General features: G+C 40.4%; 1 protein-coding gene across 2 annotated transcripts in view; it reads right to left on the reverse strand.

Annotated features, from left to right (window-relative positions):
• Positions 1 to 24,350, reverse strand: part of LOC139691779 (integrin beta-PS-like) — a 73,017-nt gene that overhangs the window by 48,101 nt on the left and 566 nt on the right. The gene's annotated exons all lie outside the window — the stretch shown is intronic.

Below are 24,350 nucleotides of genomic sequence, written 5' to 3' on the forward strand. Positions count from 1 at the left end.
AATTAGAAAGTATGCTTAGCCAAATAATGAGTTATTAGAATTTGTAGAATGAGCTTTAACGATATATTGTGTCATGCCAAGTTAGAACTTAAAACATTAGATCTTTACCTTCTACATAGATGACCAAACATATTGAAACTACATTTAAAGAGAACTAAATAATTACACCGGAGTGGATCAAATAAAGACTAAATACATTAAATATATCACTAACATTAATTTAGAATGTTATGTACGATGTTTTTTGAGCCGTCGAGAAATATTTCTATGTAACAAACAACTTCAAAGCTTTTAAATAACTTTTCAGTTTTAATAAATCATTTCGTTGGAGAATTACAATGTACAAGGGGTCCTATAATTAACTACCATGTTCTCCTGAGACTTCCTTACATCAACCAATAAATAATGAAAATTCAATTTTGGGTGAGACCATTACGGACTCAACACCGACAGCAAATTTCATCCATTTAAGAAGCTCTTATACCCAAAAAGGTGCTCACAAAATGATATTAGTGAAGATTCATTCAAATCCTCAGTCATGCTTTTCGCAATGACTAGTGAAGGAACACCAATTTCCACGTGTTCATTGACTTACTACAGGAATCAGTAGTTCTCAGTGGCAACGACGGTTTCAAAGTGTAGGAAGGCACCTTGGTAGCTTAACTGGCTAAAACACTCAGTTGGACATGGAGGAATCTGGATTCGAATCCCGGTCGAGGCGAATGATTTTTCTACTTTTAAATTATTGCATCGTGAGGGCAGTCACTGGATGACTCCGTAAAAAGTTACTTTTTTGGCACCTCCCGCAGATTCTTAGAATCTGCGAAAGTGAGTCAAATGCGTTTAACTATCGTCTTTGTTTTTATATAAGCACTTTTAAAGTTTAAAGAAATGGCCTTTACCTAAGGCTTTTAAACTTATATGCCTAAATGACTGAAAAGTACACAATTATTGCAATATTTTATTCATAAAAAAAATGGTTATCCGACCCGGGATTAGCAGAGAAATTAATGTAAATGAAAGGCTATCGTCCGGGTAAAAGGAAGAATTCTTTTCAAGTGATTCAATTGCCGAATGCAACGATACAGCGGAAGCACTGCTTCCGATTAGCCTCCTGGAATAAACAACTCTCACTGTACTCACACCGAACAAATGGAAACGAATCCCAATGGATCTTTCCCAGTCAATGGCATGACTTTTCATTGGGACGGAAACAAATATCTTAGGAGTGACAAATACCTGTATATGTTCATCTGCTTATAATATTATACGAGTAAATTGGAACTTGACTTAATAAAATTTTTTACTACATTAATATGCGCGAGAAAAAATCAAAAGAATAAGAAAAAAGGTACGTTTCACTGGTGGTAAGGGAGATGACTTAAGGAAGCTAAACGACAAACGTTTCTAAATTAACTTAAGTCTGCCATAAAAAATTGGTTTCTACGCAAGAAATTATTTAAATTAGATAAACGTAATGAGAAAATTTCCTTTTTAAATTTTAGTATACAATACCAAAAGGTGGGTCGCGGTAATCCAGGGGTAGAGTTGGACTACTGACCGGAGGACCCAGGTTCGATTCTCGAGCAAGCCTTTCTGGGCACCTACAGTTCCACGCGAGCTAAGTGATTTTTCGGGTACCAGCTATTCCTGGGAAACCATAACCGGCACAGGGAAAGGAACTGGCCCCCCTACCCTGATGTGTGAATATTCACACGCCGTATAGGGCTTAGTACTGGGTGAACTCTACCATCACCTACCAAACCGACCTCCAGGTTGATTACTGTGTTTATGGTTTTTTATGGTTTAATGCCAATAGCTGGGGGCTGATTAGTAAAGTTAACATAAGATTATGAAGAAAGAATAGTCCCGCGCCAACTGCGGAAATGAATAGAGAAATATTCATGAGGCGAATAAATACTTAACTGTTATCATAAACGTCTGGAGAAAACTAGGCTACAAAATCTATGAAAGTGTGAACAATATGCGTGTCAATGCTGTAAACATGAGAAGTTATCAGTAAAAATATTTGTTTGTTAATAATTACTATGAGCTGGCCTGGTCGCATGTTGCAGAAGATGCCGGCGATTCACATCCTCCCGTCCCGACAGAAAAACACGTAAAGCTTCGGGAGTAGGAGGAACGTGCCGGAGGCATGTGAAGTGGAACGTACTAAATACGCGGAAGGTCATTCGAACCAAAGTCAGACTACTGCGAAAGCGACGCTGCTGCAGACTGGAGCCTTCCCACGTGAACGCACTGCCCTCACCATGCTCATTCATGTTATGTGGTCAGAAATTACGCTGGTTGGAAAATACACGATCGAATAAGGTAACATTTAACGTTTTGACTAATCCCGAACTTTCACATGACGGTCAAGGAAGAAAAACTGCTAAGGACTTCCCAATCTGTAATAATAATCTTAAAATTGTAATTCAATGACCCCTGGAGAAACATAGGGTTTTCTGTCTTCTCATGCCCCTCCCATGAAAGGTTACTATACGAATATGTACCTACTTCAGTTAATTCTTCAATAAATATGGCGATGAAATTTGACCGTTAAGGATATTTTAATGACGACGACATAATAACTTCATTCAAAGGTTAACAGAAGTCAATAAGTTGCCTCGGAATCGTTGTAACTTTCTCGCGCGTAACTATGTTTGCCTGCTTCCGATACACACAGAAATGGATGAAAGTATTCGCCTAGCCTGAACTAATTTACTATGCCAAACAGTCGTGCATCACTTGTCCACTTATACAGAAACTAATTACTGATAAATTAATACGAACAACATATCTAAATGCTGGTAAAATGACACTTGTTTAGTAGAGTGACTGGAAGGGTTGGGAAGAGGAGGTTGGGAAGCGGAGAGGGGGAGGCTAGGACATTGAAAGTGAAGGTCACCGTCATAGCAAGGAATGATCCGCCGGCGAAGGGATGGAGGAAGGGAGGAAGAGAGAATGACAAGAAACAGCCTCGCCGCTCACGCTCTGGTGGAGTGGGGGAAGCGCGCGAGGAGATAAGGAGGAATACGGTGTGGACTTCCTTCGTCTCATCCAACGCAGAAGACTGGCGCATGCTCAGTCAAGAACTCGGGAGGAGAGTGGGAGGTCTAAACACGCGCGCCGCATGAGGAAAGGTCACTAGCCTCCGCATCCATTGCCCTCCCAACCCCCTTTGAAACAATCTTTCCCCTCGAGGAGAACACCTCCGCAAGAGCACAGCAAATACCTCCTCCCTCAACTCGGCAACGCCAATCCCATTTTTTCCCCGACCACGATCGGTGCAACGCGCGTCCGTCGCTAGGAGCCCCGATGCGACAATCATAAAAGGCTGCTTTAAAACGTATGCCGCAGAACAGGAATGTGATCACGACGATAATCAATTATTTTAATTTTTTCTTACGCAATTGGCATAAACGCATAGTCCCTCCTCGGTGTCAGCATGACTCAGAAAATCAATAAAAACTGCTTTTTTTCTCGTTTTAAATCCAACGTCACGGGCGCCTGGTCTTGTCTTTCATGCATGCAAGGGTTTAAGATTTTGGAAGGAACGAGTAAATCAAACCGCAACGAAATCAGAGACGCATTGTGAAATTCAATCACCACAATTTATAAATCATCTTTTCTAAAATTACATTAATATCTGGTATAACTGAAAGGTCCTGGAATCTACTGTATGCCCACTCCACTCAAGAGCTGGTCATTTTTTTGGCATGATGGACTTCGGACCGGAGGAGTAGGGAAACTTGATTTCGTGATGGTGTGCCATTGAAACAACGTAATATCTAGGAGACCCCAACGAGTGAGACTATAGCCCTTTTTGATAGTTATGGGGGAAAATATAACATCAAAAATGTCAAGCCTGCAGACTTGATGATAAGTATGCCCTCCTCGTAAGATTTTATTCCTTAAATAAATTCAATCTCGCGAAAGACTCGCCACCACGATTATCCCTCGTCTGGCCTATATAAGGTACTGCATATGGTGTTTCGCAAGGTCGTTATGCGGCTCGCAACACGAATCACAATTAGGTTTTAATATCCTATGCACAACGTTTATCTTACCACCTACCATATTTTTTGCCACAAATGGGATTAGCGAAAATATAATCTGTGACGTGAAGAAACAGAATCTGAATCAGCATACTGTAGGTAAAAATGTGAATAAAAAATTATGCCTGATGCACAATATTTCACAAATTTCATATGCACACCTGGACCTTTGGAAGCCACCAAACTCCAGCCTGAAAATTGAATTCTACACCTAATAACCAGAGGACAATGAAAAATTCAATTTAATATCCCCGAGTCACACCCAAGATTTGTTATCAACGTAATTAAGTTTGACAGGCTAACTACCTATGTTACAGACTTCCACATCCACAACGACTGCGATCCTATACGGTGTGCATTCGATAAATAAATGATGCGTGAAGATCAGTTCGGTATCCTGCGAACATCTCCAAAAATACGGAAACAAATGTGCATCTGACCGTCCGCACTCTCAAGCACTCGCGATCGTGGAGTGAGCATGAGGAATTCTGGAGGCGGACATTAACCACCTGACACATTTTTTTTATTTATTAGCCCACCATTTTACAAAAAAACAATGCCTGAATCGACCTGAAGACGATGTAGTTACATTGAAACTGGTCACATTAATAAATTTTATTTTGTGGAAAATATTGCCATTTTTTTATTTTTAATTGACCTCTTCCTCCTTTTAAATTACCCTTGTCGAAATGTTCGCTCATTGTACGCACGACGATCAATTTTTCAATCTGGGTCGCGGGGACGTGCACAGGGTACTGCATGCTGTCACCTCATCTTTTCGAACAGTTCGCGTTCGTATACACTGGTTTGTTCTCCTCTGTACGCTAACAAATACGAGGCAACGCGGACGCAACAACTACTTCTACCCAAGGAGGGATTATGTCACCCGGAGAAAATGTCAATTCCGATGCCTTACTCAGGCGGCGGCTTAGGGAAAGCATCCAGCTCTATGCATATTCTACGCTTATTGTGCTTAGGTACAAAGTAACGGAATTGCTGGAGGAGTTTTTCTTGCTGTAGGCTGTCAAGTTGTGTCTAGTAAGACAGAGATTAGAAATGCATCGGTGTTCAGCCTACGTCCATTCAAAAGAAGCCTTCAACGGTAGGCCACCAAACATTAAAGACACATGTGAGAATTATCAAAGTGCTCAGAAACACTCAGCGTATGAAAAATTTTTAAAATTGTATCTATTATGCCATTTGTAGATAAATTATTTTTATTTTATAAAATTATATCTGCTCGAATTTTACTATTTTTGCTCCCCCTATTAACGGACCTGCTCCTACCACCCAAGAGTATTATGCAATTAATGGACGACCTCTTAACTGAACCTCATGTCGATGAACAAATTTCTCCAAAACGACTTATCCTATCCGGGCCGGCCTCCAAATTGTGTGTACACCCGCAAAACTAATGGTTTAAATTAATGATGTTGGCTCCTAACCCAGCGAGCTGGAAAATTTTGAAAAGGTTTCACGTGATTGTTTATCTCAAGATCACAGCACAGCCTTAATCCGGACTTGCTCCACACCCAAGCGTTCGTTACAAATGGCTGCAAGCCGCCACCACCCGCATGCAGCTACGGCACATGGCCCAACCCTCAGAAGACCTCTCCCCTCTCGGGGCATAAATAAAGTCGCCGCGCCCCTTCGAAACGTTGGGTGGAGTGCGTGGGGGAACTGGGAGAGTGGATTGGATCGGAGGACCGAGAAGGGAGTGTATTACGTAGGAAATATGGAGTAGGAGTGAATCCCTTTTGTGGGGCGTAGGCGTGGAAGAGGGCGAGGCCTCCAGATGTGGCAGGGCAAAGGGAGCTAAGGGGAAACCGAGCGAAGGTGTTCTGAAACACTCGCGCGTTTCCGTTCGGATCGAAGACTTATAAGGGCTCTAGAGGGAAGGTTTTCGCCTTCAACGTGAAGGGAAAGTATCTGAAAATATCTTCATTACATAAAGTCCCAAACAGACCTAACGCCTACATCAATCACCATTACCTGTGAACAAGATAAAACCAAAAAACATTTATCTTAATGCTAAAAAAAACTTATATTAGTTTGGAAAACGAGGCAAGAACAGTGGTCTTGCGTGAGACATAAGGGACTAGATCCTCGCGAAAAGAGAAAGGGCGAGGAACTAAAAAGAGCCGCGAGACGAGATGGATTGAACTCAGTTTCGCTTTAACATCAGTGCAACTAGTATTAATTCTACCCATTCCCTCGATTATAAATACATATCGTGGGCAGGATTGTGCGTAAGGTGGATTATTAAAGATTTAGCACCCCAAAATGGATTTTAAAATATGCATGTGAGTGCTTTATCGACGTGAGTATTACGAACATCAAGTAATGGGGAATAACAGAGTTATTACGAGTAGTAACGATCACTCCTTCGATATTTACTCTTGCAATTTGCAATAACTATTATTTGCAATCCACCCATGGTTTTCAGAATCTATTAATAAGATTTACGATTCACTGGCACGTAATCGTTACTTTTTTAATTTCAATCTATCAGGATACATTCAAAATCAGTGAAACTTGGCACAGTTATTTCCGGGTTTGGAGGTCGAGCACTAGCGATATCAAAGCCGGAAGTTTCAAAACCAGCTTTCTCCAAAAGCTTTAAAATATCTTACTCTATAACATGGAGGGGAATAGTACTTTTATTTTTGTATGTACACATGTAGCTTAATTTATAGCTAGAATATTTTCTGACAGTCTAAATTAAAGTGAATTAATCTCCGTTAGAATAGTAACATAAAATATGAGAAGATTATAGAATTGTTGTAGAATTTTCTTAGGATCGTTATGTTAATTTATTTTGTTTTACAACGTTTCGTCCTGAAAACGCGCCCCGCATAAGACGCAAAACGTTTGAGAACAAAATAAATTGACACAATGATCCCGCAAAACATTCTAGGATGAATACAGTATGCCTAAATCTAAAAATATATAGAAATATTCCCTAGCACTGAACCCAAATTCTATCAAAAGTAAATGTATTCTACTTGCAACGTTATTACACGCATAAATGCAACTGACACTAGTGACTTAGAATTAGAAGAATAATTAATTAGAATTCAATTAATTTTAATTAGAATCAGTTCAATTAGAATTTCAAAGAATTAACTAAGAGTTAGAAGAATAACTGTCGGAACCAAGTCACTCACTTTCAATAATCTCCCGATACCGTCGAAAGTCCTTAAATATCGTTTAAGAAAAATTGCGATATGATTATTGACATTCCTGATGATATACATTTTTCATTTAGTTATGATACGCAAATTCTTTTCCCTTAGCAACAGAATTACGACCTTACCTTCTAAATAAATTTTTACATACTCTGCAATAATGTTAAGTTCATCAACTATCAGGTTGATCTGGTGCACATTTGACTTAAAAACTGTGACGCGACTGCGTCGAGAGAGCCCCACTAAATTATTGCTGGCAACTTTTAGATGGGAGGGTCATCCATTTCTCAACAATGGCCATGAAGTCTAATTATTTTTTTTTTTTTTAAGGTAATCTACCGGTTAAGGTAGGTTTTTGGATGGACACAACTACCAAACAAGCATTTTATTATTCCTAACAAAACAAAAAAATCCATCATCCTACTCTACATCAGGTCCCTCTTCATCTCTGAGTACTTTCTTCCTCCCTTCATCCCGTCCAACATCCCTATCCTGTTCCTTCCCTTTCCTCTTTTGCCCAGCATTCTACCCTCTATCACCGTCTTCAACATCCCACTGCCGGTCAAAACCCCCTTCATCCACTTTTCCTGCCTCCATAGGATTGCTCCCAACAAACCCCTGTCCTCGCCCACCATTTCAAGTACTTCCTCATTTGTTTTCTTCTCTGTCCATTTCACCTTCTCCAATCTTCTCCACACCCACATTTCAAAAGCCTCCAATCTACGTCTATCCTCCTGTTTCAATGACCATGTTTCCGCGCCGTACATAGCTACGCTCCATATCAAAGTTTTTACGAGTCTTTTCTTAACATCCTTACTCAATGTCCCTGTCATCAACTCCCTCCTCCTTGTGAAAGCCTCTTTGCCTAGCGCAATTCTTCTCCTTACGTCCCTACTACTTTGACCGTGCTGGTCCAAAACACTACCGAGATACGTAAACTGTTCTACCTGCTCTAGTTTTTGCCCTCCTATTTTAATGTTAAGCTTGGCCTTTTTCTTTCTAGAAAATCGCATAACCTTTGTTTTACTAATGTTGATTCTCATCCCATACCTGTCGCACTGAAATTCCAATTCACTCAGCAATGCTTGCAGCCCCTTGGCTGACTGACAAACTAAAGCTTGGTCATCAGCAAACCTAACTGATTTTACGACTTCCCCGCCCACTTTCATTCCTACCTCGAGTCCTTCCCATGCCTCTTTGATCATTTCCTCTGCATACAGGTTGAACAGCAATGGTGATAATGGGCAACCCTGCCTTACACCCCGTCCTAACACTGCCCATTCTGACTCCCCGTTTCCCACCCGCACCTGAGCAGTCTGAGACATGTACAGGTTGCGGATTAGCCTCCTTTCCCTCCAGTCTATACCTATTTTTGGCAATATACTCATTAGTTTTTCCCAATTCACTCTATCAAACGCTTTTTCGAAATCTACGAAACAGGCAAATACCTCCTGGTTGTGTTCTATATTCCTCTCGATTAATAATCTCATTACTGCAATGGCATCACGCGTCCCTCTCCCCTTCCTAAACCCAAACTGATCATTCCCTAAGTAATCTTTTGCCCTACTCTCTATCCTTTTGTTTATGATCCTAAGAACAACTTTAGCTGCGTGGGATATCAAACTAATTGTCCTGTAGTCCTCACATGACGTCGCCTTTACCTTTTTCGGAATAGGAACTAAAACTGATCTCACAAAGTCTTCCGGCCAGATTCCCTCCTCATAAATACTACGGATCAGCCCATATAGACTCTTCCTCCCACATTTTCCTAAGCATTTTAAAAGTTCCACGGGAATGTTATCTACCCCCACGGCCTTATTTAGTTTCATATCCCTTAATGCCCTTTCTATCTCATTGTCTAGTATGCCTGGACCTAAGCTGTCTTCCTCTACGTCATTTTCTTTTTCAATGTCTAACTTCGCTGGTCTGAGTTCTTTACCATACAGTTCTTCTATATACTCCTTCCATCTCTCTTGGATCTTCCCTGCGTCAACTATTACCTTACCCGCCCTATCTCTAACTGTTAGCATAGCTCTTCCTTTCTTACTTCCCGATAACGATTTAACTTTGCTGTACAGCGCACCGATTTCACCCTTCCTCTGGAGACTCTCCATATCCTCGCACTGCGTCTTCCACCAGGCTTCTTTTGCTTTATTTGTTGCCCGCCTCAATTTATTGTTTAATTCTTTGTACTTCATTTTGCCTAACTCTGTATTTACATTCTTCCATTTTCGCCGCTCATCCATCTTTGTAATCATCTCATCCGTGATCTATGGTTTCCTAGTCCTTTTAGCGTTAACGGTTCCAATAGTGTCTTTTGCAGCTTTAGACAACCCCTTCTTGATCATTTCCCATTTTTCTTCGATAGTACTTAGCTCTTTACCATCCTCCATGATTTTCTCCACCGCCTGTTTGTATTCCTTCCTTTTCAACCCATTTAATGCTTTTACATTCCATTTTCTAACTCGCCGCCCCTGCCTTATCTTTTTGAAACGTACGCTACATTTCATAACAACTAAATTGTGGTCTGAGTCCGCATCCGCTCCCGGGAAGCTGTGGGAATTTATCACGCTGTTCCTAAACCTGTGTCTAACCAGGATATAATCTAGCTGATATCTTCCTGAGTCACCTGGCATTTTCCATGTATACCGGCGTCTTTTGTGGTGTCTAAACCAAGTGTTGGTGATGATTAACCCCTGTCTCCTGCAGAACTCAACTGCTTTCTCCCCGCGGCCATTCCTCGCGCCTAAACCGTAGTCCCCCACCTCATCACCATCTCTTCCTTCGCCTACCGTCGCATTCCAATCCCCCATCACTATCAAATGTTTCCCTGCAGGAACACACGCGATCATGTCCTCTAACTGATAGTATATCCTATCGACCTCTTCTTCCTTATGGTTGCTCGGTGGCATGTATACCTGAATAATAACTAAGTTCGTCGGTTCTGCTTTTATCTCCACTAGTAGTATTCTATCCGTTACCTGCTCTATGTTGACTACGCTTCTCCCTACCTCTTCATTTAATACTATGGCAACCCCTCGTTGGCTCTCGTCCCCGCCGCTGTATATTATTCTATACTTATCACTCCAGTAATCCCCGCTATCTTTCCATCTCACCTCGCATAGACCTAAAATATCTATATTTCCCCTTTCCATCTCTCGCTTAACATTCTCCAATTTCCCTGTCCTCATCATTGTCCTAACATTCCACGTTCCTATTCTAACTAATTTGGTCTTCTTCTCCTGCGTCTTCTGTCCTGCTGCTGCTGGTTTTCCCTTGCAAGGGTTTCGTGGGATGACGACCGCGGAAGCCTTGCCTCCCCCGCTGCCGGGCACGACACACGGCCGATTGGGCCGAGCCCCGTGGTTGCCAGGACTCAAAATATCTCTATTGTCCATCATATTTTTCTAGGGAATGATAATTGAGGTGGTTTCCCGTTGCCTTCCTCAATAGTGTTTTTAACGTGACACCATCACTTATTGGCCGCCCCACTGTGGTCAGACGCCATTGCAGCCGCCTCACTGAGGAACAGACGCTGCGTGGACTACCTTTCGTCTGGCTCCTAACCTTCGACCTATCTGGCATGGGTGACCCTACCAGGAGCAATTTTTATTACTCCCGCCAGCACAGCTCTAGGGGTCATCGGAACACACAAGCCCTTCCACCACGTCAAGGTTGTAGTCCGGGGAGGGTCTAATTATATCTAAGTCTAATTAAATCTAACGATCTCTCAACTACACTCAATGCACTATAAAGGTGACACCATCGCGAGACGCCATTCGCCCCGCAGTGACGCATGTTTGACCATAGAGGCACGCGCGAGGGCGGGAGCGCATCCGCTCAATACCGAGGCGCCTCGATGACTCCTCTTTTCAATAGAATCGCACGAGGCATGGGTCAGTGTGGTGTCATCCAGTCAAGCCGTAGGGATTCCTTCTCGCGCCACTCGAAAACGATGACGATTCGATGATGTCCAATTGGACAAGACTTCCCTTCCTTCCTTCGGAAGGCTTGGCGAAATGTGCATTTCTCCTTGTAATTAGTATCATACGATTTAATAACATCATACTCCACACTATCCCTTTAACTTATTTAAGAACTGGATACAAGGACCATCCGTTAATTACTTGTCTTCGTGAGTTTACACTGTTGGATGTTGATTTATTTTTACCTTTTTCCCGTGTCGTGTCTTTAAAATCAGCAGAGGATATTCTGAGTGTCCATATCACTGCCAATCCTTGAATGTAAGTTACAGTAAATGGAACCCAACTCAGACAAGAGAATAGTTGAAAACCAGGCAAAATGTTTTCAACACAACAGTTCAGCCGGTGATTCATATCGGCGTATACTCCCTTATCAATCAAAATTCGAGAGCGCTGCTTGCGTGAAATCTTTGAGACAAATCGACAAATCCGGCAATCGCAGAGCAAACTTAGTTTGTACATATTTACAACAGTTTTCGAAAACGCGAGATTCAAAGCAAGAGAGTGAGTCGATATTTCCCCAGACTGATAACCGAGGATATTGATATTATTAAGAAACTCGATAACAGGGAAGGTAGACATCATCCAACCATTGGAATCGAGTATATAACCGTCAATAAAAACCTATGGTGAAAAATTGGGGGAGACAATAGGAGCGGTCTCAAAAATCACGCTGGAGTCAAGCCTACAAACGAAGGGTTAAAAAGGACGAACTTCACTTTAACTGAAGAAGCCGACTGGAATGCGGGCGGAACCGCTGTGAGAAAGCATACGCGATTGAAATTCCGAATAAAAATATATGTGCTCATCACCACACTGCCGAGGAAGCCTTCACAAGAACATTAGGGTCTCCTACAAGTAAATAATTAATTATTTCCCAATACACATGAAATAAAAAGTGTATTACCTGGCAAAATAATTCTAAGTTTGTCACAAAAAGACAAGGCCAAAAAAGTGTAAGTGGTGGAAGAGAACTTGATGAGAATTAGCCCGCCAATCCTATCAACCTAGCATAGGTGTACTTAGAAATTCATTCAAGGGACTCATCGAAAATTTGAACCGATTATGAATCAAGAATATGCGAACATTATTTTCAGAGACATTGATTTAAATTTTCCAAAACTCTTTGTTCGCACAAGCAGCATCATCGCCTGGGTACTAAATCTTTCTTTCAGACTACCTTACGCTGGCTCTTGATTTGTCTTTCAAAATTCTTCTCGTGAAAACTGTTTCCGCACCTAATTTAAAAAATGACCACGTGCAGGAAGACCCTGGCGTCAAAGACAGAGAGCGGCAAAATATCAAAACCACATGACAATGAGAAGGCGATGTGGGGACGGGAATCAGAAGAAGGCCTTGGGAAAATTTATTGTTAGATAAACAGGAAGGATTGTCGGGAAAAATCTAACCGAAAGTTACAGATGAACAGAACGACTACAAACAACGAAAGATCTTTATAATTTGATGCTCGACGATTTTTCGTATTTAAGCAAAGACAATTGTAAACAAAAAAGAAAAAGTTGGAAATGTCAACTTATAAAAAGAAACACCATTTCGAAAATGTATCACCCCATAAGAAGGCTTGAATTTAATAGAACCAGCACATGGTTCAAAGTTTTTCGATCTATCTAAACGAGAAATATCAAATGACATGCGGGAAACAAAGTGATATGGAATACATTTCAACTCGTTCTATGTCCCTTTTTTCTAATCGTTCTGCTGTCCATCGAACGTAATGGCTCTCGTCAATTGAACACCCTCATTCTCCTCCCCCCCTCCACTTAAACTCTCTGAGAGCGTTCCGTCGTGGACCTCAACGCACCGAAGGTTCTCTCGGACAAAGAACGGTTTTGATGATAACACCCCAGATGGAGGCACGGAGCGGGTGGGGGAATGAATGAGTCAATTGACGATGGAAGAAGGGAGAGTCCGGGAAGACGTCTAAGAGGCCGGCCGGACCAAAGCCATTTTCTACAGGAGATGGGAGAGGAATTGGGGAGAGCTGAGTGAGGGACGAAATGAGTTATCATTGATAAGAGGCATGGGAAGGAGGACAGAGGAACAAGCTGTTACCAACAACGGAGGATATCACTTGGTTTTCATGATCCCAGATATTCGAGGCTATATCGTTTTACTCGCAACATCAACCCAGAGAAGACCAATTATGTAACCATGCCCACACACGCCCATACAAGTATGTATACTACTTACAAAGGAGATTTCGTTCCAACTAAACGTACTCCCTTGATAAGATGCCTCTAGGAAACCTCTTTTTGCCTTTCATTAGACGTGCTATTCTGGTTTTCCTTCCCACACAGTCTCTACCCACTAATCCTTAAAACGCACCCTGCTAAAGAGGTTCACCCTGCCCTCATTTAAAACTCAGCGCCCTCTGGTAGAGCTTTGACTGATCGTGACGAATCTGTGGAAACCCATCTGGTCATTCGAAGTGTGCGCACGTGTTCCGGACTTAACTTCCGCTCCTTTACTGCTCAAACCTTAAAGAACAGACATACGCCCCATTAACCCTACACACAGTACAATAAACGAGCCGACACAAGCCATTTTTACTACCCTCTCAACCGTATCACTGTCTGCCAGTAATCTTACTTGTGTGCAAGAAACCAAAATTTGGAACGAAATAGCTAAGGAAATAAAACTTTTGGTCTCCTAGACAAACTTTAAACAGGAAATATAAGAAAATAGTTGCCACAGAATGTTTAAACAGGATCGTGAGTCCAGGCACAATCTTGAGTGACCACGGAGATACAAAAGCAATTTATTTTCTTATGTTCTCAGTTTTTATTTTTTTCGTAGGAAGGTTCTCCTAAATAATAAAATTGCAGTCGTCCATTCACATTTGAACCGATAAAAACTGTTACTGTCAATTTACGTAACAAACGAGTAACGAGTTCCTTCAACTACGCGGCAATGTGAACTATATTTTCAACTTGAAAGTCCGAATACTCAGCCGAGTGGGCTTCAACAATTTCTATCCAATCTTCTGTTGCTCGCCACTTCGTTCTCTTCCAGCCGCAGTGTAGCTCCCTACACTCACATCTCCATTAATCTGCATGACGCATTCCAACCATGTCATCCCTCAGGGGTTCTTCCCATTCACTGTCCCCTTTGTTACTGCCTCTAGGAATCTGCCATGTCCTAAAATATGAGTAAAGAGATTGTTTCGGCTTCTTCATTGTTTTAAACACAATTATTTCTTTCCATACCCGTCGCAGGATTTTATTGGAAGACCTAAATTGAGACTAAAAATATGAGAACATAGTTGCATTCATATAATTCACAATTTATGGAACGAAATACTCGAATAATACCCGCGAGAGTTCGGGGATGGTGTAGGGCGGAGCCCTAACGCTCTCGCCTGCTCTTCTGGGAGGCTAAAAACCAGAATTCGAGTCGAGATGTCTTTAGTATTCCTTCGTGTGGTGCTTAATACATTTATTACTTACATTTCACCAAAGTACACAAAGTTCAAACAAGTACGGAACAGAGACGCAGAATGCCAAAAGCATTTCCGTTCATCAATAACTGCATGGGGAAAACCACGAAGTATATCTATCGTACACCGTCACGCACGCCACCGCGGGGAAAATGAACACGGCAGAGCTAAATTTACCGTGTAAGCAATCACTACTTGAACGCGGGGAGAAACAAGCAACTCGCAGGACCAGGTCGCGAGGGACCCTAGGAATTAATGCTTAATATGTCGCCGCACTTTATGCAGTAAATGTTGGTTTACACTCGCGACTATGGCTTATGAAGATTATTTAATTACCTGACTGCAAAGGAACTGAAAATGAGAGCATTTTATATCGTATACTGAATTAATTGCGTTTTTATTCGTACAAGCTTCGTGAATAGACATTGTTGAAGCAATGTCTAAACGGTGAACGACTGCACATTACCACTAGAGCTCGAGGAAAAAACAGCACCAAAAAAAAGGAGAGCCTTTCAAACTCTACGCATCATGCGAAAGATTACTGTAAGCCAATTGGTGTTACCCATACGTACATCTCTAAATCCTACGGGTAAGGTCACTGATTACGCCCTGATTGTTCAAGAAATCATTAAAATCGATGCATCCTGCCACACACCATAGCGGTGGCTTGCAAGGTTCCTAAAATATCAACATACCAATCAAATTGCATCCGTCACAAAAGAAGACAAATATAGCGTAGAGATTACGGAATTACAACAATTTCCTACATTTACGGCGACTTCGACAGATGCGAAACCTGATTTAACAGCGGTATGCGAGGGATTCCGATTATTCCCGTCAGGAATTCACCCAAGAAAGGGTCTCGCTCGGGTCGCGAGAGGAGGGAAGTGTTGAACACCATGACAGTGCAGCGATTCACTCGACTCCAAAATAAGAACTGAACTCGACCAACACGCCATCGACAGAGAGATCGCAAGAAAATGAGAATTATTACACCCCAAAACGTCATTCAAAGAAGAAATCATTTCCGATGTAGTTCACAGATGATAAAAAAAATAATTGCGACGCTCACCACTTGGCAGTCCCCGTCAGAAAAAGAAGAGGAAAGGGAGCGAAGGTGACTGTAGTAGGCAGACAAAAGTTAGGATATGAAAATATTTGAAAGCCGAGAAAGAAAAGAGTTCAACCAAAGGAATAATAAAAGATTAGCAGTAGCCCAATAACTAAATCTTTACTTCAAGACTTATTCATTGGACTACTTTCGCTCAGCTAAAGCGAGACATAAAAGGGATAATTCCAGCTCTTTTTGCAGTTAATTGAGGATCTTGTAATTCATGGCAGGGAGATTTTTCCACCAATTTCAGTGAGATATGGTGCTACGTTCCCGCAGCAGTTTTAAAACTATTTATTCTGCACTTCCATTTCTCGGTCCAGTGCACCTTATTTTCACATATGATACGTCGTGTAATTTCTATGAAACCATTGTCAGCCCCAGACTAAATAAGAACGACATCCGCTCTAGCGCCATGGGGAAACGCCCAAGCATCCTCTACGTCCAATAACCCCTAAGTACAGCAACATTACTCGGAAGATAACATTTCGAAAGCACGAATTCATGTGATCCAGAATTGAGTCTGTGATGCTGGTTAAGCATTTTAGTGACTTTTTCGAACGAAATTGTTTTGAGGTACGGCAAAATTTAGGAAATTACTTGAAAACGTTTTCCCTTCAAATGAAGAATTTCCTACACTTTTGGCCACAACCTCACTTTAATTGGGAAATAACAGGTAAATTTCGCATTTGCTAGATTTTCGGCGGAATTTCTGCACAGTCGAAAACAGCAGTTTTGAATCCTTCGCCTAAAAAATGAGGAAGAGGAAAGAGTTGATTAATTTAGACTATCCAGCAAATGAAACTCGTTGCTACCAAAAAGCACGTATGATTAAGGATGAAGAAAAGAATTCTGTCTCCGGAAATATTTTTGAGACAAAATTACACTTACCTAGAATTGGTAATGTCAGGAAATAACAGCTATGATATATTATTCGGTCAAAGTCATTACAACAAAAACGAAGTTCTCACATACTCTCCCTGATTGAATTTTGTTTGGTCACTCCCTAATTAAAATCTCATTTAAAGTCTTAAGTGTACAGCAAATTCAGAAACAGGCTGGTTCAACTCAATGTGAATATGGATAACATTCCATCAGAAATCAAAGAGCTGACTTCATAAAAATGTTTACATGTGATTCCAGATGATGTCATTTACATTAATGAATCATCTAGAATCAGAATAAATGCTTTCAAATATTTAGAGGCAGAATACAAATTTGAAAATTTTAAAGCAATAATTTAACAGAGATGGTGTAAAATGTCACAACTTGGAATTACTCAACGAACACGCAATACCAATCAATGAAAATGAGGCAGCGCGACCTGAGGCTACGAATTTTCGATGTTGTTCCACGTACATGGTCATTTTTAAATATATATATATATATATATATATATATATATATATATATATATATATATAATATATAAATTATATATAATTATACATAATATATATATTATATATATATTTAATACATGTGTATGTATGTATGTGTATGTGTATATATATATATATATATATATATATATATATATATATATATATATATATATATATATATATATATATATATATATATATACTTTGCAGTAGTACTACATAAAATTGAAGGAAACAAAAGACAATTTGACTCATTTTGAAGTCAGCGGTTGCGTTCTTTTGACATGAAGTACCACACTCGAGCACATTTAATTTATGCGCCAACAACGATTACACTCAAGCAAAGCTAAAAGCAGTACTTAACTGCTAAGCCAGGGGTTTTTTGCCACTATACAATTCTTTCAAATCTTCGACTCTTTAAGAAATCGCAATGGCAAAATTTACCCAGATGGCTCTCTGACAATTTGAAATACCATTTTAAGGGTTCACCTGTGCCATACATAGAACCATGGACCTTTCCTTGGTCGGTAAAATATCCAGATCGCAAGCTATTCCTGATCATTTATTTCAAAACAATTTGGATTTAGTGGACCTAAACGTTCTGCCTTGCGCTTTACGATACGTCAAGGTCTGATTTTAAAAAGATCACCAGACTGCATTGAACTAAGAGTTAACAATTACTGGCCGTGAGCAGTAACATCTAACCACCACGGCTTGTCTCGTGAAGAGTGAAACTGTCGGTATCAGATTCAGGAAGGAAATATTTTCTCAATAATGACTCATCAGCGTAAACAAGAGAAATTTCATGATAAGCCGTCACTATCTGACATGGAAGTGTTACCATTAAAAGATAACCAGACCAACGACCAAAAAATCTATCCTTGAGAAATTTCAGAAATACGAACATTCCACCAAACAGATACTACGCCAAATTATACCACTTGTTGAAATGACGGAAATATATTCCCATATCATAACGATTAAATGTCCAATGTAATTCAATTTACTTGAGTGGGTCATTTTAGTCACGCATGATTTAAAACAGAACATTTCCCACCAAATATGACAGCTTTCGAGCATTGTTATTACGAAGAAGATTAACAAAATACAGTAATAGGGGCAACGAACACTGCTAGACCTAAAGAAAGTCACATTACTCGCAGCCTAGCACAAAATTTTGCTGCAACTGACACACCCATAAATAATGCCATCCACATATTTCTTAAATCGACAATGCTGTCTAATTAAAGTATTTTATTTGTTAATAATAACTTTGCCTAATATTTTGCGTCACTAAAAACGTATTTATTTAGTAAAGTGTTTATCCAGGGAGAATATTATTCTTCTTTCATCAAATGATTACATACTTTCAGACCGTGAAGGACATGAATACAGAAGTACAATTGCAGCCATTTCGGCTGACTGCAGTAAGTTTAATATGAACCCGAGGGCAGCATCCGATCAGCGGGTCATCAAGTGAACATGTCTCTCCTTTCACCCCATCCTCTTCCCGAGAGCGCGAAGGGGAGGTGTTCCACTACGATGTACCCCTCACCCCCACCTTCCTTCCTTCGCCAACTCTGTATCAGCTGGCACCAGGGATCGGCCGATGAGTCAGTCTCGTGCATTTAGGCGAGGGATACACGTCATGAGCCGTTCGGGGAGAGAGACGAGGTGTTCCCGAAAAGAGCCTCGCGAAAGTGAGCACATCTATCTTCAAGACAGACGGTGCATGTGTATTCACGCATATGTACGTGTGCTGGTGCACACGCGAACTCATGCAGAATCACGTAGCAAATTTCAGAGCGAAATATCACTATGAATATATAGGCTCTAGTTATAGTGGGATATAGAAAATTTTTCCCAAATTAAAAAGTTATAATTATCAGCCTTCGGCTGTAGGATTGCTAAGCTACTAACTAAGCGACTAATCAGATGGAAATTTTGCAGCCTTTGGGTCTCCAAACGTAAAATTGCACATTGAACTAAAATCACGGAGACATTAATAAACATTTATTTCCATTAGTTGAAATATTTATTGTTTCACTCAAGGCTTTTTTCTGCGATAGCTATCAATACATCGAAATAATGATTATTTTCATGCAAAATTGAAAACTGATGTTACACACTAGAAAAAATAATATCAATCAAACACTCGCAGGAGAATTTAAAAAATACAATGAACTCTCACAGTTTCTCATTCTATTCACACCCTAATGTTTTTCTCCGTTTATCACTGACTTCGTAGAGTCAGAGGTAGGTACTTTGCCTAGGCAACAGACCAATGTGCAACCATGGTGGTGACTAAACTTATTTCCTACCAAAGACTCAAAAAGGAGAATGTACAGTACAGTATATTGGTAAGATACATCATTTAAATTTTTAACATAAGAATTCTATCCGAATTAAATGTATAGTACTTGTGGGTGATTAAATTCGTATTTAACTTCCTATAATATTCCTATAGTATTAACAAGGATCTTAATTCCCGTCCCAGCCAACTACATTTCGGCTATTTATAAATGGGCTACTATTTATTATTTTGGATATATTCAAACACAAAGTGTAGCAATACAAAATAACTATGAGTATACAAGTCATCTGAGTGGGCAACTCTCAGTTTACTTTTTCAACATACGTTTTCGCCTTCATAAGGATAGTCAAAATTCTCTCACTTCTATTTTTGCAATTTATTTTTTAATGTCTAACGGCAGCTTGGAAGCCTCGTGGGTAGAGCTTTCGGCTTTGTGGACGAACAGTTTCGTGTTAAAACGGGGATGAATCCTTGAAGAGGCGCCCACGCCCCTAAAGCAATGTGACTGTCTGATTACCAGATCTTTCTGGAAGTTGAGAAGTTCGTCATCTGCTCCACAAACCTGGGTAAAATTCTGTATCAGTAATGAAAGGCTTATATTCTATGCTGTTCCAATATAAGAAATTCCGCACTTAGCTCACCAAAATCAAATAATGGTCCTTCCTGGAGATATTTATGAAGTAACGAGGAAATCAATCGCTATCAAATTTGAACATCTAGCTACAAACTCGAGGGAAAATAACCTCAACTCGAGATTATTTCGTCCACGCATGAATTACGTGGAAAAAGCAATAAATGACCAATTGAATTCACAAGGCTTGTAAAATTAAGATTTAAAAATGATCAATTACATCAGCAAAAAACAAAAAAAGGTAAATTAAGAAAAAGACCCCCATCAAGAAGAAAATACGGAAACGACATTGCATTCAGCACTAACGTCTCAATCCAAAAACGAATTTATAAAATTATTATCTCTAAAAAATCAAAAAATAATTCCGTCCCATAACGGACAAGATGAATAGCTTTGATAAATAAGACGTTGCTCCTAATACATGGAAAAAACAGACTAATGAAAGGGGGCGGCGAGAAATGCAATCATGAAAAACGATTCGGCCAAAAACGCGTTCAACTCCTCGCGTCTCGCGAGAGAAATTTTTCACAACCTAGTAGTGATCATTGGGGTCCCGTCAGTATCAGAGAAGTTTCGCAACGGACGCTTTCTCCAGCCAATATTCCTCTCCAGTCCACCTGAGATCAAGGAGCGGCTCAGATTGAGTACGACAACTGGTGGCGGATTCTGCCCGAGGGCATTTCACGGTATCATAATGAAAATTCAAACCTAGAAAAAACAGAAGGCCCACGGGGAAAGGGCAAAGGGAGTGAATTACCAATAATCGCACATTCGCGCAATTATTGGAAATAATTTGACGCTTAAGACTACTACTAGCGCTATGATTTACGCTAGTACTATGAAGCTGCACTATCCCAACAAAAATGCGTAAAATGGGGTAATTGGGAAGAGGGGGCGAAAACATTCCCAATGCCCAAAAACACGCATGTAGTCACTTCTCAGAAAGGAGAGGAGACCACCAATGAATGATATTCTGGTTTACTTTCGAGTTTTGGACAGAATCGAGGCCAACCACTAACTAAACCACAGTCTGAAATAATTGGGATGTCTCTCCTCTAAAATGGTGATCGCCCCCTGCAACTGCCTCTCAGAAAGGAGTTTCAGTCCACCGTCGAGGGACAATAGTGGTGGCAAGACCGTATTCAGTTTGGTCCATCGACGAAGAATGATTATTTCCGAACTTTTGAGACAGGTTTGCACCTTACCCTGCGTAGGAATCTCTCGACTGTAGATCTTCACCCATTCCCCGCCATTCCGATATCGAATCTATGCCATCTATCTATGACATATGCGTGGCGGAGGATACTAAGAGAATAAACAAGGGTTAACGAGAAGCGTTAATAAATGTTAAATAATGTTTAAGGCTAAATAATGCTATGCTTCAAAATTTTAAATTCATATGCGATTATGAATTCCACTAGTCACAGACGCCCAAGTCAGTTTCATCTGCATGAGCTCTCATTCCTCTCTTCGATGACATCGCGAGAAAGTAAGACGCTAGTTGGAAAGACGAGGGCCGCAGTGGTGCACACAATGGGGCGCGGCTCCCTAATACATGTGGGAAGAATAATCTGAGGTAGGGAGAGAGGTCGGGATGGGGAGAGCATTTTATTCCGCCCAAGATACAGCGAAACTACTGTCGACAACTTGACTCCCACTTTCAAACAAGGAGGAGAGGGGGGAGGGCTAAAATTTTGCATTACCACAAAATGTATTAGTGCCAATGAAGGAGGGGAGCCGGCAATTCCTCCATTCCCTCCCTCCTCAGTCATCCTTTCGGCCTTGTGGGGAGCACGGTTCGACCCACACGCTTCCTCCCACTCAAGCCCGTCTCCCGTCCCACATCACTGGTGACGCCGACTCCGGCGGAGAGGCGAGAGCACTAGGTCCCTCATCCTTATATGGACACCGCCTTACGCACCGGAGTTAACAAGAGCATTCCGAGGAAAGCCCGGAAAATAAATCCTAAGAATGGCCTAGAATCATCCATAATCATCGCTAAAAACGTAGTATTCGGAGAAATTTCGTCCAGTCTACCGGATGTCTCAAATCTATTTTCTCTGAATTGTCGAAAAACTTCATAGCCGGCTTAAGAGGGCGCAGCGTAGCCTTTCATTTTCAGCAGAACTGTATGACACAAAGAAAACGCTTTCACAAAAAGTAAGTATATCTATATTTCCTTTCATCTTTTCAATGCTTCCGTATGGGGTAATCTCACTCGGAAGTCTCGATCTCAACAAAAGAACAATTTCAATACAATCTAAGTTTATGCGACCAGCTGAAATGACAACGCCCCTCCCGGGAAAGAACACAAAACCACGAACGGCTGCGGAAAATCATGCAAGAAACAGATGTCTATTTCGGGAACGAGGATGCGCGATAGAAGAAGACACTTAGGCGCGCAAGCGGTAAAAGTTTTGTGGCCCACGCCGCCTAAGTCTTTCTTTTAAGGATATGAAATTGGCAATAAACACCGTTAAACCGATACCTATGAAAATATCTAACATCTACAGGATTCTGTGTCGTCACCCATCGCTAAAACTCGATGAAAAGTAAGATATGCATCCGAACATTTGTAAAACAATAATTGCGAGGAAAAAGGTCATGTACGATTTTCCATGGAAAATACTCCTTGAATTTGATCCTCTCTCTCCGATATTCTTTCGAAGTTTGATACGAATGCATAAACCTAGACATCTATCAACAATGATAATTTTTTAATTCTACATTTATTTGGAGAAAAAAATACGATGTAACAATTTGAATGAATTGCGTTAATTAATTCGACCGATTCCCGCTTGAACACAATACAAAATAGCTCCTACTAAATTGTGATTTTCCCTTTTTGCAACCCTTAAATTGGACAAAATTTCGTAATCTCATACTCTAAAACTACTATTGCCGTACAAATAGAATTTCATTATTTTGTCCCTGTGCATTCCATTGAATAGTAATAGAACAAATAGCGCTAACTAAAACAACTTGGGTAAAAGGAATTAAGACGTTTGCCTAAACAACTCCATTATGGTAATTGGGTTGGGCATAGTCCCTACTGGGTCCACAATTTCTCTAATAGGTCATGTTCCCAGACTCTCTCACATCAAGTAATTCCCTCGGTTGGAACAAATGCCCCTTTATCAGTGGATACGGCACTACAATAGCAATTTAGATTAACATTCATAGCGAAGTGAAACATACCCGACACAAAGAAAATCAAAGTTTACGACCAGGACTGAACATTTTATCTTGTGTCTGTTCTGCAAATGTTAATATTTAAAGTAATTGAGTCGAGTTAAAAGAAGCGTAAGATAAGATCATCTTCTAGGAGCCGCTCTTTACCTTCCAAGAGGAAAATGACTCATATAAGAAATCCCACATTATCATTCTTATTCACGAGGCTGACTATACTTCCGTTTGGTATCAAGGCACACTACGTCTGGGGAAAAATTCCTTCATCTCGAGATTAAAAATTGCTCGTCTAACTTTCAACTTGCAGAGAAGGTAATTGAAGCGTATTCTTAGATGCATAAAAATTATATCAATTGTCGATAACGACATGTCATTACTAATCATTCACACAGCCAACTCCTAATTTTGGTAACAGTATATTTTTCCTAATATCAATTCGAAAAACGGCAGAGTAGCTATCCAAAATTATAACAAAACGTTTGCTGATTGGGGGATAATTAAATGGAGCTTTTGAAAACTGACAGGCCTGTGACTGTGAAAGCTGAATCACAAGAGACGACTTTGTTCAGTGCCTTTAAAACCATACTCGATAAATGCAAACTGGGACTTGTAAAAATGAAATGACACCCATATCAAAATTGTGTCGCACGTCTTGGAGTCCAACAGGAAAAAAACCAAAATATACGGTGATCGCCTTCCAAAATAATTAATACAATATATCAAGCATGTAAATTAGTTCATCTATCATTTTAATACAAGCCGTGGCATTTCATATCTAACGAGGTGATACTGCATTGAAATGTTATTACAGCTATCATCTACAGATATCTACCATCAGGAGTCAAGAACTATTCTTTATAAATAGAAAAACGTGGAATAGTTAGAATTAATAACAAATGTAAAGAGATAACATTATACCTACACGCATTTCTTTAAGTTCCGAAGTTTAAAAATTAACAGCACAATAAACTAGTTCAATAAGGGAAGAAAATCGAGGTCCACCTTAACTGTTCCAAACATGTCTCAAACATTCC

Source organism: Hetaerina americana, unplaced genomic scaffold (genome assembly GCF_022747635.1).
Source record: "Hetaerina americana unplaced genomic scaffold, ioHetAmer1.1.p SCAF_4, whole genome shotgun sequence".
In the NCBI taxonomy this organism is placed as follows: Eukaryota; Metazoa; Arthropoda; class Insecta; order Odonata; family Calopterygidae; genus Hetaerina; species Hetaerina americana.